Here is a 20,909-nt window from a genome sequence, read left to right on the forward strand (position 1 = left end):
AAACACTCAAACTGGATTCATACATGCAAAGCATTTAAAAAACACCCTCATCGGACCAACAGAAAAGTCTGTCATAAGTAATGCGAGCAAAACAACAAAATGTACCTCTGAAGTCTGAAGTCCATATTTTTCCACTCTTTTTAAACTAGGGGGTATTGTACTGAACTATGTGGGATAAGCAGCAGATTCCATAAATATTATGTCCTGTCAGATGTAATTAGTAATGAAACAAAGCTGAGCTGCTTTGAAAACTTGCTAAAGCATTCACCTGCAAAATAAGTTTTCAAAATCCATCATTTATGTGGCCTGCCTGAGGATCGAAAACGCTCACTCACTTCCTATTCATCCTAATGCTTCCCCTGTGGTGTCCTTATTTTTCAACTGGCTGCTGTTCTCCAGCAGAGCTGCCACCCACGGTGAGTAGAAAAAGAAACTCTATCCAGAACTGTCATGTCATGAGGGAACAGACTCAATACTGAATGTGTCCTTACAGAAAACATGTGAAGAAAAAAACCCATCATCTTGCAGGGATAAGTGAACCCAGCAATGTGCAGGTTCTATGTGTGAAAGGGCTTTTGTGTCTCGGATTACTGTCATGCTGCTCTGTGTCTTTCATTGTTCCCCATGGATGAGTGACTTTCTGCTGTCCTATCAAAGGCAACCAACATTTAGAATGAGCAGATGGTTCACAGTAAGACTGCCGTCCTTTTCCTCTGCATAAAGGTCTGTGTCAACACATACAAAATAAATTGCAATATCTGTGGTGAAAGTGTGTAGGTTGAGATGCAAAAGACACTGTCTATTTAGACTCTTAAATCCTGAATCCTAATCTGCTTAGCTATGAATGTGCACTATCCCGAATTGAGGCAACAACAAACTGTATTTTTCTCATTGAAGAGGCCAATAGGTTTTCCTTTAGAAAAAAAAACTATCTAGTCTTTTTTGCATCTGATTAGAGTTTTTAAAAACCAAAAAACCAAAAGAAAATGACTACTTCTTATTTCAAAAATAAAACATTTTCCCCTCAATTACTAGGGCAAAGATGCAATGTGGCTTTCATCTTCACACGGACTATTCTGAGCATCACTTACGGGGAATACACAAAATAACATAAATACTCACAACGTAATAACTAAATCACTTGCTTTGCTGAGTAGGTTACACAAAATTGCCAATTATCAACATTTGTCATCCATCATATCACTGATGGTTGGTTGTTTTGTTTTTTTTTTTTTAATTTTGGAACCTTTATCACAGCATGTGTTTTGACTTGTCATGGCAAGCACAGGTGTGACAAATAACCTCAACAATGACTCTGTTCCTTTTAAGCGTCTCGTTAAGCATTGCTGCCTGTAAGCCAGAATGTACCATACCAGAGCCATGGAAATGGCACACCTAAATGGACTGCAGCCATCAATGTTTTTTAGTTACACCTGTGCTTTTCCTTCTAACGTGTCTGAATTCAGTTAGACTTTCATAAAAATGCTTGTTTGCAAACAGATGATTTGGCTACTATGTTGGGTTTTTTGCTTTGAAACTTTAGGTATCACAGTGCTGACAATATATGTATTTTATAGATAAGCATTGCTGCTAATTGGCATTCAATCTATAATGACACACATGTGCAGTATTTATAATTTTCCATGAGGCTTATGGTTTGTCTACTGCTTTACATTGCAATGTTGAGAACAGCATGGTACAAAACAGGCACCAAATTGGTCTACAGCTCCACTTCTATGAGCATGTACAAAGAGCAGCCTGTGAGTAAATCAAATAGCCTGTAGATACCTAAAATACATGCATCACTTGGCCTCACAGAAAGCCATCAAAGCTCAGAAGAGACACAAGGCAACAAGGCCACAAACACACTGGAGGCAATTGGCATAGCAAACTAAAAATATGGATGTTCATGTTCAAATGCACAGCAAGCATGCACACAAATATTCACTACTGCAGCGCACATCCACAGACATGTCAGTTTCTGGCATAGCTTAAATCCAAAAAAGAACTTTGTGGCGATAGTGTAAATCATGAAATGATCATCACAAATTCATCATTCACCATCAGTGTTGGAATGTAACTGAGCTCATTTACTCAAGTACTGTACTTAAGTAAAATTGTGAGGTACTTGTGCTTTACGTGAGCATTAAAATTTTCTGCTACATTTACTCAACTACAATTCAGAGTGAAATGTACTTTTTACTTCACTACATTTGTTTCAAATCAAATCAAGTTTATTGTCACATACACAATCATACACAGTACAACGTCTAGTGAAATGCGTTCTCTGCATTTAACCTATCCTATGCATTAGGAGCAGTGGGCAGCCATTGTGCAGCCCCGAGCAGCTGAAGTTACTAGTTACTTTGCAGAATAAGAGTTTACATAAAAACATCTGATGCACTGCTATACAATAGCCACCGAGAAGTTGATAAAGTAGTTAAAATAGTTGACCAAATGACATTAAAATGTTGCTTACATGTTAGTGCATCAATAAAAATAATCTAATCATATAATATATATAAAAATATAACACAAGCTACTGCTGTCATGTTTGCTGAGAACAAGATCACACCCAGGCCGACTACACCTTTTGAGTTACTGCAGTCTTCTAGGTTGTCTATTTTCCAATGATATATAACACTTTGATATTTACTCTCAGAGAGATATTGACCAAAATATAAAGATGGCACCACAATGTGTATATTGTTACATTTTCTACTAAAAAACACCCAGGAAAATATCCAATAAATGGCTATAACTCACTGAAGGAAAGGTGTATTTGCACCAAACTTCACATGGAGCTCCAAAACAACTAAATGTAACTTTTCACAATAAAAAAAAACATTCATTTAATCAAGAAAAAGATGCTGTTATTTAATTGCACTGAGAACACATGCTAAGGGTAATAAAATGTTACATTGTATATACTGTAGAACAGCATACTATTTTGGACTTTCATCCAACACTGTCTGATTGAGGCAAGTTTCCCATAAAGAGTCTAGTATATATGTATGACGACACTGGTTGTAAAGTGAGTCCAGAATCCTTATTAACAGCCCATGGTGGCCATACTGCAGCTTACCTCCAGCCAGACTGAACTGACTGCCATTCTCTGAGACTCTCTCTTGGACAACAACACAAAAACACAAAGTCTTCACAAAATTATTATCAAGCTCCTTATTCTCAACATAAAGGCTAAAAATAAACACCCATCATCCAAAAGGTAAAGTAATAGCACCAATATACTGCAGCACAAATACAAACAGTATGTGTATGTATACTACTTTGACATTCAGTGTTGTTCTGCCTCTCTCTCCTGGCCTCCTGCCTGCTGTGTCTCTCTTAACCTCACATCCACTCTTGAAGCCTCTCCTGACACTGTGGCCAAACCCACAACACAGCCAATATGACCCTTATCACCACAACAGCAGGCCCTGTCCACATCTGTGCCACAGCATACGCTTTAGTGTGTCTCTGTTCTCTGTATGAAAGTTTTATTCAGTGCAGAGTACTACTCCAACAAGCAAATGCATTAACAATCAGCAGCACTTCCATCTGACAGGAGAGAGACAAGACAGCACCATGAAAACACAGGCAGCCCCAAATCTGCTGTTGGAAAATTGTACTCTGCTCTTATGCCAGCTTTGTTTATGTGTTTTAGAGAGATAATGGAATGTACTGAGTCTTACTAGCCAGAATAAAAGCCATAATCAAATGACTGACCTTTGCTATTTTTCCAGGTAATTTCACTTTTTCGCTGAGCTCAGATGATCACAGGCCATGTCTCATCTTGGTAGTAGTCCAGGATTATACAGCATCCACTTTACTGAATCAAAGAAGACTTTGTAGAGACCTGCAGACTCCAATTTCTTATGTCTTTGGTTTCTGAAATACTACCCTTCATCAAGACTTGCTCTCACTTTTATGGACAAGAAATACAGCATGGTATGGAAGTATGTCTGTATAGTATGAAAAATATGTGCATTAACAGCAACATTTGGCAGTCTCCCTTGTTGTAGAGTACTCTCAACCTGCTCCATCACACAACTTAATCAAGCAGACAAATGGAAACCATGCCAAGGTGACAGCAATGAGAAAGCTGTTAAACCTGGTGGGCTGAGACAGGGAAAGGTATTGTACCTTGTATTTATTTTCTTTTTGATACTGCCATCCTGCTGGAGAAAACCTCTTGTCTTCAAAAGAAACATAAACAGATTAGGTTAAAACCATTTCTGTCCACATCTCAACTCTCTGCATCTATGTTCTCTTTACCTCTCTATTTGTCTTGTGACGGTTAAGATAAAGAAATTGTTAAAACAAGACTGAGAGTCTACAGCCATGTAAGCGGCTCTGTGAGGCTCTTCTTAGGCACAGCAGTGCTTGGAGTTAAATGATAATATGCTTATAGTCACAATGCTTACATGTTGATGCTTAGCAGGTATAATGTTTACCAAGTTCTCCATTTAGGTTTGGTGTGTTAGCATGTTAACATTTGCTAATTAACACTAAATACAAAGTACAGCTGAGGCTGATGGGAATGTTGTTGTTCCACAAGATGAGTAAAAACTTTGCTAGAGGAAAAATCAGGAAATCATCAGACATTGGGTTTCATCATTTTGGCACTACTGATAGCTGTACTAGATTTCATGGCAATCCATCAGGAAGTTGTCAAGATATTTCAGTAAAAGTCAAAAATGCGAACCTGCTGGTTGAAGAAAAAGTAATGGGAAAGGGAAAATGGGAGGTTAATACAATTCATCCTGAGAGGGACATGAATGCCTGTACCAATGCCGTGAAAATCAATCTAATAGTTGATATTTCACTCAAAACCACAAATGTCAACCTGTGGCGCTAAAGGAAAAGTCAGGGATTGTCAAAGTCAGCAGGATTCATCGCCTGGAATCCATGAATGTCTGTATAAAACGTGATGCCAATCCATCTGATAGATTTTAGATATTTCTCAGGATAAGTGAAAATGTTTACCTGCTTGTGGCACTACAGGAAAAGGCAGGAGAGTGCCAAAGTTATTAGGATGAATCTTCTGGGGATCATGAATGTCTGTACAACATTCCATCACAATCCATCTAATAGTTGTTGAGATAGCTCAATTAAAACCAAAACAATCAACCTCATTGTTGGGCTATTCTGGACAGAATGGTGAATTAACCAACAGATTGACATTGCCATCCCTTGAGCCATGCTGCTACAATGGCTAAAAATAACAATACAATGACTAAAAAGAATAAGTGGGTCAAGATGCTGGTCTCATGTTGGATTCAACTGCTACATGTGCCTTATCTTTTAAATAAATAGTGTATGTGTGCGCTAATATTTCATTCCACAATGGCAACGATACCATCGAGTTGGAAACTAGTTTAGACAGGACACAACACACCCACATACATCAAGGCTTTCCTTAAAAAAATGGACAGGGGTGCAGATGTTGTCTTCTGCTAGCAACACTATTTCAATTCCAAATCATTACATTTTAAAAAAATTATGATATGATAAAAAATTATACAAAAGGGATTCACTAAAAAAAACAAAAAAACATCTTGCCATTTATCCATTGCTGCTTGGGCATATAACGACGAATGGTAACCAGTGATTCAATTAGACATTGGATTAGAGTTTTCCTCATGACCCTTTAAAGAAAAACTGCATAATATACTAAACCATAAAGACCACTTTGGATCACTTTAGCCCCATGGGACTCCATAATACATAATGATCTAATAAGAGCAACTATGGAACAGCCTGTGCAGGGTTCTTTATCTTGGAAATTCTAGGGTTACACAAAAAGCTACTTCCTGAATTACAATCCTCTAGAAACCCTTGAAATCCATTTGTAGAAATTAGGCCCACATTTTATTTCATTTTAATGAATAGGAAGAGCATCTTCTGTAGCAAAATTCCTTCTGCTTGTTAGAGAGATTCAGGAAATCATGTCCACTTTAACTGAATTTCTAGATTGACACTGGCCTGTACTTTTATACACTGATGAACCTGAAAATGGCTGCCTCAGTGTGTTTCTTTATTTTCAGGTGGTTATTATTACTTTAACTTGTCAGGATCAATGATGTGAAGTCCTTCCAAATCGCTAATTCAGTATGTAATGTGTGTGTGTGTGTGTGTGTGTGTGTGTGTGTGTGTGTGTGTAAAAAGATAGGTATGAAGATTTAACAAATTATTTACAATTTTTTATAGTTAAGGATAAGGAACAGCCATAAGCAAATTAAAATAAAGCACCAGTGGCCAATGTTGCCGATCTGGGAAGTAAGTGAAATATTCTGTTGCACCAGCATCAGCAGGTCGGCTTGACTCCTTATGTAGACAACTTGACACAATCTGGAAGTAGCCTCATTAATCATCTCACCAGTCAGTCTGCTATTTGTATCCAAATGCAAACACCTGGCAAGTCTGTAGGCTATACAATCTTATTTAGCAAAAATGAACAAACACTACGTATCTCTCTGTTAACTGTTTTACCTGTAAATACATGCTGGACATACAGTAGAACACAGAAAACACACTCTGCAAAGACGATAATGATCATTGGCCACCTGGGGGCATGTGTACATTTTGACCATCAACACGATGATAACCTGCAGAGCGAGTCCGACGAAGCAACATGCGAAACGCGTAGTTCGCTCCTTAATGTGATCTATTAATAAAATAGTGTCAATCCTAGTATCCTGGTGTGCTCTGGAATATTTATTTTTTGGTTTACAATGATAACCTGGTTGGTTCACAGACGCACAGTTTAGTGACACACGGAAAAACTGCTGATGATGTGTTAATCAACAAGAGCAAGTTACACCCTGTGTGATATTTAACATGTGTATCAGTGATCCTGCAATTTCAACAGACTGTGTTTTAGTTGTGTAGAAATGTGAGGGATCAACTTGTGTAGATCAGAGATCTGTGCATGGTGCACTGAGGATTTTGTTCATGGGGTAAGTGATACACTAAGCTACACAGAAATCTTTGGTACAGTTGTGATTTAATTATTATAAGAGAGTTATAAGAGAATTATTAAAGAGTTTCCCTTCGGGGATCAATAAAGTATTTCTGAGTATTTCTGATTATGACATTTTTAAAATTGGACATGCAGTGTGTCACAAAAAGCCTATTCTACTCATCTGCTGTTTTTCTTATCTTTAAGCATTTTGTAAACATTTCATCAGCCCAGGTTGAACTCTCTGTTTCTGCAGAATCAATAGCAGTACAATAGCTGCATACCGTTAGTCACTGAACATCTGCTGGCTACTCCGATTTGGCCATCCCAATGGGAGCTAAATCTCAATAGTCTGCCCCTGCTCTTACATTCAGAGAAACAAATAACTAGTAATCATGTCTGCCTCTTGTCTTTCCTTTTTTTGTGTGAAAAAAACCATTACAGGGAAGAGAAACATGACCTTGTTCCTCACACGCATTCAGATAAAGGAGGGACACTCAGGTCAAGCGTCAATGTACTGACACACACAGAGTTTCCTTTGAATCTATAGTTCATAAGAAATGATCATGAACTAGTCATGTATTCTGGACTGCACAAGTGTGGAAGGACTTTGATACCCTTCTTTGGTTCAAACCCTTATTAATAACCAAGACACACACAAGAACACATGCACACACACACACACACCTTATGTAAACTCTGCACTTATGTAATGCTAAGGCTCTTTTCTCATTACATGATTCAAAACATGTAAAGCATCCCAATGACAAAAACATCCCAAAGTGGAGAGTTTGCATAAGGTGTGTGTGTGTGTGCATGTGTTCTTGTGTATATATATATATATATGTGTGTGTGTGTGTGTGTTGGCCTACAGTGGTGGCCCTGCTGCTGTCTTCCTCTGCTGCTCTGTAACATGTGACTGGACTCCAGTAAAACTCATTCTTCTCTCTTTAGAGGTTTACAGCTACAGAGCAACAGCAAGAGTGTTTTACTGGTTCTTATCTGCTTTAACCCCTGCAGCAGGAATAACACCATTTCTTATAGCTGATGCTTATCCACACAACATCAAGAAATAAATGCACTGTGCATCAGTTTTGAGATAAGTGGCTTTCTATTCTATAGTCTTTGAGTGTGTATTTGAAAATGTGATTGTGTTTGAAATGCATGATTTTTTGTTTTAGATCTCACCTCCAAATATAATTGGAAAATTGATGTTGAGGTTGAACGGTTTTGCCGAAAAAAGTTTTTTTTTTTCTCGGATTAATATGAGTAATCTGATGGGTGAATACATGTAATAACTTTTCAGTTTTTCACAATGACTGTTGTCAGGGTAATCTAACACTGTGGCAATAATTGCCATCTACTGAAGTAGATGCGTGTACTGAAAACACTCCAGTAAACGCGCTAACTGGGTAAGAAATACACGTGTTTGAAAACAGAATATATTGGTTTACATTATTCTCACAATTTTATTGAGAGTCTTGATCGAGGGTACAAGGAAGAAAATGTATTATTATTATTATTAATCATTCAAAACGTATTGATGCCAACACCATCACTGAACATTCAGCTGGACAATTTGTTATGTTGATGAGGACAGAAACAGAGGCCACAATCTGGTAGGCCGGTGATGTATAGAGACAATAACTTATACTATCACTACTATTACTACAGACCCCAAACAAGAGAAGTCATCAGACTGTCCTCCCAAGAAAAACAACAGCATTTCACCAAATCCAAAAAAACAACGTATGTATGTTCAAGTGACAAAGCCCTCTTGTGACTGTGGTGAGTATGACTCTGTCCGTCAGGAGCAAAGGAGGAAGTAAGTTTGTTATAAAGCGACAAAGTCTACAGAGGGAGGATGATGGGGTTTATAGATGGGTCAACAAAACATCCGACTTTAACAAGGATCACTCTCCGTTTCCTGTTTCCTACTGGCAGCTGGGTTAGGGTCAATGTTGGTTTGTTTTACCATGACAGCGGTCATTTCCTAATCTTAACAAAGCAGTAATTTTAACTCAAACCACAATGTTTCCTTAAACCTAAGATCAGATCATAAAACTGATTTATTTTTCCAACAGTGATTATGAACAGTTTTGGAAGGCACTGACAAACAATGCTATCCTGCTAACTTCAGCATGCTAACATGCTCACAATGACAATGTTGACGTTTACCAGGTTTAATGTTTACCATGTTCACCATCTTGAACATGTTAGCATGGCGGTGCCATTGGGAAACTCAGTGCATCATCAAGGTATTTAGGATACATTGTATTGGAACCATGAATGTCTTTACAAGACTTCGGGCCTATATATCCATTGCCATACCTACAGCCTTGCCACTAGTGTGGCTAAACACAAGCAGATACATATATCTGCTATATAATGTAATGTGTTTGTGCTGCGTCAGTGTAACTGCAATGTCACTAAAGAAGCAGGCACCGACAGGAGACCTCCTTAGACAGCTGAGGAATGACAAAGTGATTCTGTCAAGTCCTGATGCACACCACTGATGAAGTGTGCAACCCTTTCCCGCAATCACTGGATTTAGGGACTGGACACATTAATCAACAACTGTACACACAATGGAAACACACATTTAAATGCTAATCAGCATCAGTGACTAATGAAAAGTTAATTAACCTATATGCCAATAGCTGATTCCCACCCATGCTATTTAATAATGTCGCTTAGCAACATACTGTGCCTTTGTAGAACACTTATGGGTGTGTGAGTAGCAATCAAACAGTGCAGTGCCATTATGCTATCAAGCAAGACCAGGAAAAGGAAATCATTGATTAGATGCACATATGGATTAACATTATTGCATTAAGGTCAAGACTGCAAGCATTTTTCTCATAGAGTCTATCTATCCCTGCTGCTCTCGCTCTTTAAACTATGATCCACTGCATGTGTGTGATTAAAATCTCCACTCTTTTGCGTGAGAGATAACATGCATAATCACAACAACATACGCAGCCTCAGTTCAGAAAAGATTCATAAATATCTGAATTAAAACTGAGGTGAGCAGACTGTAGTAAACAGTCCACGCAGCTCTTTTATACGTGACTCACAATGAGCTTTAAATCTTCCGTCTCAGCTGGAAGGACATGAGCAGTAAATCCATGTCCCCTGATGATACATTATCTGAGTAGATAAACATCACTGAAGAGAACAGAGAAATTATTTTATGCCACCAAGCATGAAAATGATTAATATAAGGGCTGATGCAGACACACAAAATAGCTATAACCCAGCCTCACCCAGTACACCCTCTCTCCCCTGTAAGCACGCTGCTGCATCTCACCTTTCAGACCAAAATGTCTTTACTTCACTCTACTGAGTAACTGAAAGCAGACTTGATGAGATCTGAGAGGGGCTGAAGGGCATGTCCATGTCATTGCTATTAATCTGGAGTTCACAATAGCTTCCTACAGCCCAGTGGAGTGGATCATTGTAACTGAGCAGCTTCAAGCTCCAGTAAGTCCTGATACATCTCTCGCTAATACACACCCAAGGTGATTTTTAAAAAAAAAAAATCTGGGCATATCTGGGCTCTGTGAAAGATGATTTATTACTACCAGACTGTTGATTACAAGAAATAGTAAGGTGGAGGAGGAGAGGATGGAGAATGATAAAGGGAAGGATGTTGAACAGGAGAGATGAGAAGAAGGGCAGATACAAAAAAAAAGGGTGTTGTTACTGCATAAAGCTGTAATTTTGTCCTGAAAGTAACATTAAAGGGAAGGGTTATTGAAAATCAAAAGGGTTTATTCCCTTGGGAGCAAAAGTTACTCAAAAAACTTCACAGCAATCTACCAATTAGACTATAAGAAAAAGAAACCTGTAAGTGTCCAAAATGGAGGCCATAAACATGCAATAAACCCCCCCCCCACATCTTTAGGGACCAATAATATCCACAGCATTGGATTGGAATTCATAGTGGTTGAGATACATACAATCGATTGAAATTTTCTGAACTCATGCGATGGCTCAAAGTGTTGGACGGATGGATCAACTGACAGATATCACCAGCCTTAGGCCCCACTTGCACTGCAAAAAGCACAAGAGTATTTCCTATAGTGATGTAACAGTCTTGAGGATTGTGGGAAAAGAGCGCCGCTCACATCCTAGAATTCAATATGAAGTAGAGAGCCACAGCGCGAGCTCAGCAGTTGTCTGCAGACACAGAGATAACCCTGCAGCGAGCTGGGATGACACCCCGCTGAAGACACACAGCTTAACCCTCCTATAGTCTAATGAGATTATCAATTCAGCTGCTTTGAATAAGAATCATATTATCTGTCAGTGCTAGAAGAGATATTTCAACAAAGGCAACAAAGGTGCAGAGTATCAGACTGCTCAAACAGAGGCAATAATCTGATTGGAAATGGAGACTTTACCAAAAATAACACACTATAAATGAACCTTTGACACTGTACATACAGTGCACTCATATTCATGAGGCTGCTGTTACAATTAAATCCAAAATCATATAAAAACACACTACTGCTCAGAAGTTTGGAGTCACTTATTACATTGATGTTTTTCTACTTTCCTTCAATAATGGCTATTTTAACATAGATAAAAACAGTATAATAATACACCAAATGTATTATTTACATTTGAAATAGTTATAGAATAATTAATTGATTAAAACTTCCATTTAGTCAATGTCCCCACAGTGTTGCATGACAGGGGAGAATACTGTTGAAATCATTTTCCCCCCCAAATACTTTTAGATTTTTTATTTGTTTTCCAGTCCAGAAAAGTGACCTTAGATCATTTTTGAACCACAATGGTGCAAATGGGCTGGGTTTAAACTGCGATTTGTCAGTCCATAGTATGTGATCATTCATTTTCTGATCCAGTTCCAACAGGAGTAGCTAACTAGCTACTTGCGTTAGCCAACGCAACAGTTAGCTTGTTGTAGCAGCCCTGAACAAGTTTGCATTTCTGCAGATTGGAGACTTTGAGAGGGTATGGTAACAGTCAATATTTTTTATTAATTTGGCCAGTCAGAGGCTTACAATCCATTGTCAGTCAAAAATTAATTTCATCAATACGCCACCTAATCCAGCTGTCAATCACTTTTTAATTCAGCGAATCACTTCACAGTATTATAAGGGGGCTGGGACACAAACAACTTACGCTCCATCCATCATTTGTTTTGTATGGAGAGTTTTTCTACTAGCTAGCGCTAGCTAACGCTGTCTGCTTATCAACTCCTTGTTCATAACAGAATATAGAAACTTACCACTGCTCATTCGCTATTATTTACTCTGGAACAATGAAGACTACATGGTTGACAGCTGAAATGCACTGAGATCAAGTGGACAAGGAGAACCATGGCCGGACTGAGTTGGATGAGTCACTTGTCAATTTTATTTTCCACTTGATAGTCTAGTAACTTCCTAACTCAGAGTCTGGTAAAAATCCTGGACATTGTTGGAGAAAACTTCACTGATTTCATTTCTTTATTCTTAGTTTTGACAAATTTTGATTTGAACAATACAACATTTGTCCAGTGTAAATATCATGATCATATGATTAGAACAAGCCAACCTCCCTCCTAAACATTACACTTTTAATGAATATTCATGCAAACATAACTTCTATTTAATTATTTTTAAAAACCACATTAAAGGATCCCTTCAATATGTTACTTTGCAGTTTTAGTATTGCAGTTCTATTTTTACAAACATTTCCCTCAGTCAGATTTTTTAATGACCAGGTCTGTCGCCAAGTAAAACACTTCCATCAGTTCTGTTATGAATGTCTGGCTGGAGAAAATTCAGAAACAGAAAACTTCAGGACAGCTCAATGCCACAGTAGTAAAATTACAACACGTCATTTTCTAATTTTCCATGTGGCCAGTGTTACATTTTCTTAAGTCTCGTAAAAAAATAAATAAATAAAAATTAAACTCATGGTCAGTGTGGTCTGTTAGATACCACTGTAATGATAATTTGCACAGTCGATAGCGGTCAGCCCTCAGTTAACATGCTAGCTTGTTGCAATAGTGCTAGCTCGGCTATAGTGTTGACCCCCTGCGGAACTGGCATATCTAAACTGTGTGCAGCCGTTATTAATGTTATTAGTTTCACCTGTTTGACAAGTCAAAATGTCCATTATGAGAAATGTCGCAAAGGTGACAAAGGTCGCTATAAACAAATTGCAAAGTGAAACATTCACCTGACTGTGATTGGTTTGTTTGCTCTGTGTGAAAGGATGTTACTGTACTGTATGGTGTAAGTATGTCACATTGTGTGTACAGTGCATGGCCCATGGATTGTACAGCTGTTATTTATGCTAGCATTACAAAGACTAATTGAGAAAAGACTGACTAGGTCTTAAAGGAAAACTGTAATTCTTCTGTTAGAAAATAATTTTGAAACACATGAAATTATTGGTTTTATGTGTAATGAGAGCACTGCAGCAGTAAACTGACAAGTCACCGCTCCTTTACTGTGCACACAGAATATCTATTCATGTCATGAATAGCCAACAGCAGCTAGCTGGCAGCCAGTGAAGGAAAAACTAGGAAAGTAATCAAAAATTCCCCTGATGCATAGCACGCATTTCACTAAAATATCTTATAAAAGCAAATAACATTATGGACAAAGTGATTCATCCTGTCTTTTATACTGATGTCCACACTCAGTATTCAGCCTGCGAGACAAGCAACCATTTAGCATCCATACTATCAATCCTCCCTTCAATCCTTTTATTCCTCTTTTTGTCATCTCCATCTACATATGATTGTCATTCTAAAGAAACAGCAGTTTTAAAGGTGGAAGTTTTGTTATTATGATTTGACCAGCTTCAGATATAAGCCACCGGAGCATAACGCAGAATGAGAAAAGCAACAATGCCCATACTGAGATTAAAAAAGACATCAAACAGCATTTCTCCTCATGAGATGGTGTACTCTGGACACAGCAGGTGAGAGAAGGGATGAGACAGAAGGAAGGAGAGGGAAAAAATAGAAGAGAGCTGAGGGCCACAAGCACCTGACATTAACGCTCACTGCCCTTTAAGTCTACAGAGAATGGAGAGCATTTGACTTGAGTCTACAAAACCAAGGCTGCATGATAAATTCATGTTTGATCATGCATGGCGGAATGGTAACATACTAGTGTTGCATTGTAAGGTCAGCTAATATAGAAAGTGTCAAAATGACTGTGAATGCCATTTAAAAGATAAATAATGTATGGGAGTAATGGAGTAGGTACATTTTAAGAGACCCACAGAGGTCAACTGGCATTCTTACATACAGTAATGGATAGGTGGAGGTAGGTGGTTTGTTGTCATTGTTTGGTTGAACTATTTCTTTTTAATATCCAGAAGAACATTTACCACATGTAATAAGTGCTTTAAAGTCCCTACATTTACATGATACCACTACGTATTTTTGCCTGATTAAAGCTCTCAGATCAGTCTGTCTGTGTTAAGACAGTGCACGCTTTACCTTTCCCTGATCCTTCTGTTAGCTTTAATTGCACCTGGTGGGGTGATACAACATGCACCTTAATAATTCTTACAGCAGGGCTTTCATTTGCAACACTTGCAAGACTAATTTGGAGCAGAAAATCCCTTAGATAATGGCATTCAAAAGGAACACGAATGTATGAAATAAAGTAATGCATCATGTAAGTTTATCAGAGTATCATAAGATTGTGTGTTCAGCATTGAAATGTAATAATCGCGGCATTATAACATCAAACTATCATTATTAAATCATGCTGTCAAACAGTAACTAGTTCTCATAAAAACAAGGCACTGAAGGGCCTCAATAATTTCCTCAATTAATTTCCTTAATATCACATTATACAAAAAAGAAAAGAGAAAACTATTTTCTATTTATACAAAAGTACTTAAAACGAGGTAGAGTAAGGATTCCTTACTGTAGGTGCCGACCTTTTTCATGGCAGACATTTTGACTTGTCAGAGTAGGAGAAGCACAGGTGTAATTAATAGCGTTAATGATGATGCCCCAGTAAGTCATGTGAGTGTGCAAGCATGCATAATAGCGGACCATGGAGCTGGATCCATGTGCTGAACTCCCAGCATTGCTTCAACCAGTGTCAACCTAGGAAGAGATCTATTTAGCCAGAATAATTCAAAACACCTATGAGGGAGGGCAGGGGCTTTCAAAAAGTGCAGAAAAATGCATGGAATGCAGTTACTCAAAGCGAGACCAAAGACTGTACCTAAAGTTTTTACTTTAAGGATTATATAATCTGTCTTTTGAAATAAGGCAAATGTTTTGGCAAATATTAAACTATTTTCCCATCAACGTAATTAATGTCGGCCTTTTACCGATCATGAATAATCATGTTAAAGTAAGTTAAAGACTACTGCTCCAGTTAATGGACTCGTATATCATATAATATTATTAGTAATCACTCAATAAGAGAGGCTGCCCTGAGAAAGTGCCTATTAAAATTACAAATGATTAATCGGGGTATAAAAATAATCTTGTGTATATGTATACAATAAGTTGCAAACACGCTCCATCGATCTATGGTTAGTCCAATTCTATTGCTCTAATCTTTGTAATAACATGAAAAATTTGGAGAGTTAAAATGGGCAAAATATCTTTTAAATACAATATGTCAGCAGAATAAATTGATGGTTGGGGATTAGCTCAGTGTTTAAAAGCTTGGCACTCAAAAAGTCTGTTTTTCAGAAATCTTTCACCATCAGCAGGCATTTAAAGATGACACACTAAACGGGAGAAATGTATTTCCGATCAGTCCTTAAAGTGTAATTCTAGTCAATGATTTCCAATTAATTGCATTGATGATTTTTTTCTGAAAGCCTACTGAACTTCTCAGGCTCTGGTTTGATTTCTGCACCACTTCATATATCCCTTCACAGAGAATTAAAAATTGTCCAAGGCCCAGTGTATCCTCAGAGGATCAAACAACAATCAATGCAGCAGTCATTATATATTCAAAGTACAAGAGCAACATTAAGTACTTGTGTTTGTCCTTCCCCTGCAATTGTCCTGCTGAGCCTTGAAAGGACACAAATGTCCTGTTTTATCACACATAAATGGAGATGAATTGTCAAAAGCGAGGATAACTGTCTGTCCCTATGTAGTAAAGACGTAGTGGGGCTGGGAACTCATAACAGACGGGCAATTTAGGTGGTGGCAGATTGTAGCAGATGTGGCTCAGAAACAGACAGGAGGAAGGGGAAAAAGAGACAGAGAGAGAAAAAAAGTAAAGAGAATAAATGAAAACGAACACGGAGATGGAACGTGGCAGATAGAAAAGCAAAGGATGAAAATGAGGAGCCAAGTGACAAAGTGGCAGATGGAAACACAGCTTCACAGCACGTATCTATTATGGTACAGAGAATGGCCGACCCTCAGCGATTTCCCCTCTGGTGAAGCAGATCACAGCTGTAGATGAGTATCAGCGACAAGACTAAGCCCAGAACACAGCATGCTGTATGAGCAACCGAAGCTCAAGATTCAAAATTGAACAGCTCACTTTTTTTTACACATTAACAGGCAAAACATGTATAGCAGAAAAACCTTCTAGAAACACAGACTTTCTCTAAAAGAGCCATGTATTTCATGAATAACATAAATAATGGTGAGAGTTCTGCTAAATATGCATGACCCAATACTTGTCTTTCTTACTGTATTAATGCTCTGCTTGTAACTCTAAAGTGGTCTTGCCAGAGGGAAAATTGTGCAGTTTTACTGAATTGGGTCAGTATCTTAACAGAGATACAACCACACAGAGATATCACAAAGTGCAGTCTTAAAACTCCCAAGCTCTGCAGATGTCAGTGATTCTGTCTTTATTTCCATCTTAATGCCTTAGTTTGCACGCACTGTACCTACTGTACCTGTATCCTTATGCTCAATAAATATTCATCTGAATGCATCAAACATTCCTTTACATACTACATTCTACACCATCCCTGCCGCTTCTGAATGGGATTTCTTCTCAAAAGTGTTATTTCAACTCACCACGATTTCAGCAGCTTTGATTTTCTTCACATCCTGCTGATTTAATTAGAAATCCCAATCAAACAGCTTGGAACAAGACAAACTGAAGCAGAAAACAAATCAAAGACCCATCAGGATGGAAGTCTTGTTAGAAAGATGAATATGCAGGAAGCAGCTTTAACAAGTTGTGCACGTGTGTGTGTGTGTAGTGAAATCTTACTTTCTCTTCCTAACTCAGTGATGTCGTTACCCCTCTGGCAGACGGGAACATGAATGAGCAAACGCATGCACACAGACACACACAGACTCACAGCAGGCATGGGTTCAAAGACTTCCATCTTACCTAGAAAAACACAAGTGGAGATCAACTGTAAATTGTACTACTACAGTAGTTTATTGACACAAAAGTCATGGTGAGAATCGTTTAGCTTCCAGTGATTTTCAAGAAGGATGTTGCAGAGAAAGAAGCAACGAAACAAAAAAAACAAACAACAAAAACAACAACAAAAAATGTCCCATTGAGAAATGTCAGAGAGAAGATGCCTTGTTCCCTTATTGTACCTGGCACCATTCCACCAAGCAAGAACCCACCCATGGATCATGTTCTCATATGTGTTCCTATTTGTGAGGCTGAACAGAAAGTCCAGACCTCCCCAGTACAAAGATCCAGGTAAGCTACTAGTCTGTTAGTAGTATACAGACCTCCAGTGCAATCCAGAGCAGCAAACTTGAAGAAATGTCGGCTGTCTTTGAAGTTGATTTGTCATCATCAGGTTGCAAAACTTAATAAAACCTGCCTCCCACAGACTGGACTGCAGGCTGGCAGATGTGTAAGTGATGAAAGAGCTGTAATAACACGGCTCTGCACACAACCAAATCCTCAGTAATCAGGGTCCCACTGGGATAATAACTGAGGCTGGAACATTTCTTTCAACCCCAGACACTGCACATTCAAAACAGATCACTCAAGCCGTAGCCATTTTGTTGACAGTGCTTTGCTTGATTTTTTTTATTCTAAAACTAATTGGGGCAAAAGTGATGTAGAATATTCACGCATACCAGTTAGTACAGGTGTTAGCTAAAACTTGCAACATTGTAATTGGTGCACACACACTCACATGCACACACACTTACTGTGAATGAAACATAAAAGATTCCTCCATGGGTCCAAACAACAAGCTTAGGCCTACATTTCAAAGCTCAGTAGTGCATCATTAAAATATGGTTTGTAGATACCACAACACATAATTTTTTGTCTATAAAATGTGTTAAAAATATGAAAAAATTGCACTAATTGACATTCAGCTCAATAAAAACACCAGCTGAAGACGTATATGTCACTGAAAGCCAGTGGCAGTCGCTACCTAAAAACACCTGTTCAGTTTAATGCAATGAATCTAAACTTTGTGAAGCTTATAATATTCAGTTTTTGTTGAGACTGTTGTATTGGATTGCAGTATATTGAAATGTTTCTCTCACCCCAAATTACATTCATAAGGAAGGCAGAATATTAAGAAGACTACCTCCCACATCCATACATTCACACAGCAACAACTTGTTTGCCGTGCTGTTGCCTTAATAAGCCCATGCCCATTACTAATTGAGAGCTGCAGAGATACATTTCCTTGAGTGTGAAGAGGTTTGAGAGAAATTATATTTCACAAGGGAGGCACGCAGTAAAGTGATCCAGCAGCCTTACTCGTGGAGGTATTTGTTCTGTCCATTCTACTTGAGGAAATGATTTACTGCTTCAGAGAGTTCTCACTGTGGGAAAATGGACTGAGGGAAATCAATTCCGAATTTGACCCTATGAGGGCAAGGAATTGATCTCAAGGAGGGAAGAATTAGTGATGCTTCTTCCCTTAGCTTTCTTAGAAGATGTTTCAGTACACAACATCAGCCATGTCTTTCTTTTACTCAACCACCATGAAGAGAGTATTTGGTGCTTATGAAACACAGCAGCAGCTGCTACGTTATACAGTTTTTCAACTACATTTAGAGGAATGTGCTCTATCTGTTGTATTTTTTATTATGCTGAATGATTATAAAACACAGAGTTGTGTTTTAAGAATGTGTTAGCATGCACAATTTGCATGCTAACACATGCAAATCCTGCTTAGATAAAACACTCAGACTTTTAATCATTTCACTCGCAGTTCCATTCCTCTCAAGTCTTCATTAGCCCATCACCAACTGGAAAAGGACAAAGAACTGAGAATGAATAAATAAATAGAGATTAGTCAGTCTCATCCACTACTAGCTTGCAGGAGGCTCGGTGACAGAGCAGCAGACTCAATGGGCAGGACTCTCTCTGTAAATATGGGGTAAATACCAGTGAGGCTGTAGGTAAGGCCTGTTGAGCACAGCACAGCCTGTGCTGACTGAACCAGTTGTGGAGGCTTTCAAACGGAGGCTGACTGGAAAACGCAGACTAACTAAACAGGTTTACAGCATTCATGAGGCTCAACTACAGGAGCAAAACAATTTTATTTTTCTGAAAGTTTGGCACACAATGCCTGGAGCCTTTTTATGTTTTAATTGGTCCCTTCCATGGCAGGATTTCAGGCTGTATCTACCTTACCACTCATCTTCCAATTTCAAAGACACAGGAATAATTACAGTGTAATCAGAACTGGAAGTTCTGAGCTTTCACCATGATTTTTGCTCATATTACTGTGTTGTTGTCAAAACAGGATCCACACAGTATCATCAGACATCCTGGAAAATGTGTTATCAGAGCATGGACATAGAATCATCTATGCAACATGTACTGTACCAGCTGGCTAAATGTTGCAGCACAAAGGATTAGTAGCCTGCAGGATAAATGTTTTTATGTTTAAATGTTTAAATGGTTTGCTGCGACTAAACATACAGCTAAACATAACAGCCACCTCAAACATCACTGTACAAACAAATGCAGCAAGTATGTAAGAAGCAAGCAATGCGGGATGTGATTTTTGCAGATTAATCCAGAATTCCGGATTTTGTGACCAGAAAATGTGACCCACATAAATCATGCAGGAGACAGTGATCCAGGTGAAGTGAAGGTAACGTTTTACTCCAGTTGACGACAACTCGAGTAAAAAGTAGAAAACGTAGAAAAGCGATATGTCCACCTGCCTGATCCGCAGTTGTTGTTGTTACAACCAAAGCGCACTTGTTTGACATTCATTCAGTACTTCCGTTAGAATCCAGTCCTTTGCCTCTGTCTCTCTCTCTGTCTCTCTCTCTGTCTCTCTCTCTGTCTCTCTCTCTCTCTGTCTCTCTGCTGTCATTTATTATTACTTATCAGTCGATGTATACTTTTTGTCAATACTGATATACTGTACTGTATATGGCTGGTGGGCTCTAGTTTATTCCTGTCCTCTTATCAAACTAGAAAAACAGTTCAAACACAAAAGAGCTGGCCCTGGAGATTGGATGAAAACAGGCTATTAGTTCAGTAACACATCTGTCAAGGAATTGACCATTTATAGCAAATGGTTTATATAATTAGAAAAAGATTCTGCTCGTTGAGGGAACTCCAGAAGAATTGGAGCATCAAAGAAGATTCTGCTAAAACAAACATATACATGAACATTAAATCAAATTTAAATAGAAAAAATATAGCACATAAGGAGGAGGTTGGGTTGGCAGAGGGATAATGAGATGTTAATAGTCAGCTGACAGCCGTTCACCAGAAGATTGAGCCAGTTATCGTGAAACAGCTAATGCAAGCACACTTCACTGCTCTGCCTGAACTAACATTATGCTCCATTGTAGTGCGTCTGCACGCACATGCGGCCCAACCAACAGGTAGAAATATTGTTTTACAGTGACAGTTATTACTGACATCCAGACTAGATCTGCCACTGCAGTAATGACTGTAATTTAGTTTGTTTTTATCTGCACTTCCCCCGCACATCTGATCGTAACTGTCTTATTATTCATTAGGAGACGGAAAGCATCGGGTTTAACTGTTGTGTGTCCCTCGTG

The 20,909-nt window shown here is 38.4% G+C and overlaps 1 protein-coding gene across 1 annotated transcript in view; it reads right to left on the reverse strand.

The window, feature by feature from the left end:
* LOC122878537 (limbic system associated membrane protein) overlaps positions 1–20,909 on the reverse strand; it is a 455,066-nt gene that overhangs the window by 304,863 nt on the left and 129,294 nt on the right. The gene's annotated exons all lie outside the window — the stretch shown is intronic.

This window comes from Siniperca chuatsi, linkage group LG7 (genome assembly GCF_020085105.1).
Source record: "Siniperca chuatsi isolate FFG_IHB_CAS linkage group LG7, ASM2008510v1, whole genome shotgun sequence".
NCBI classification, from domain to species: domain Eukaryota; kingdom Metazoa; phylum Chordata; class Actinopteri; order Centrarchiformes; family Sinipercidae; genus Siniperca; species Siniperca chuatsi.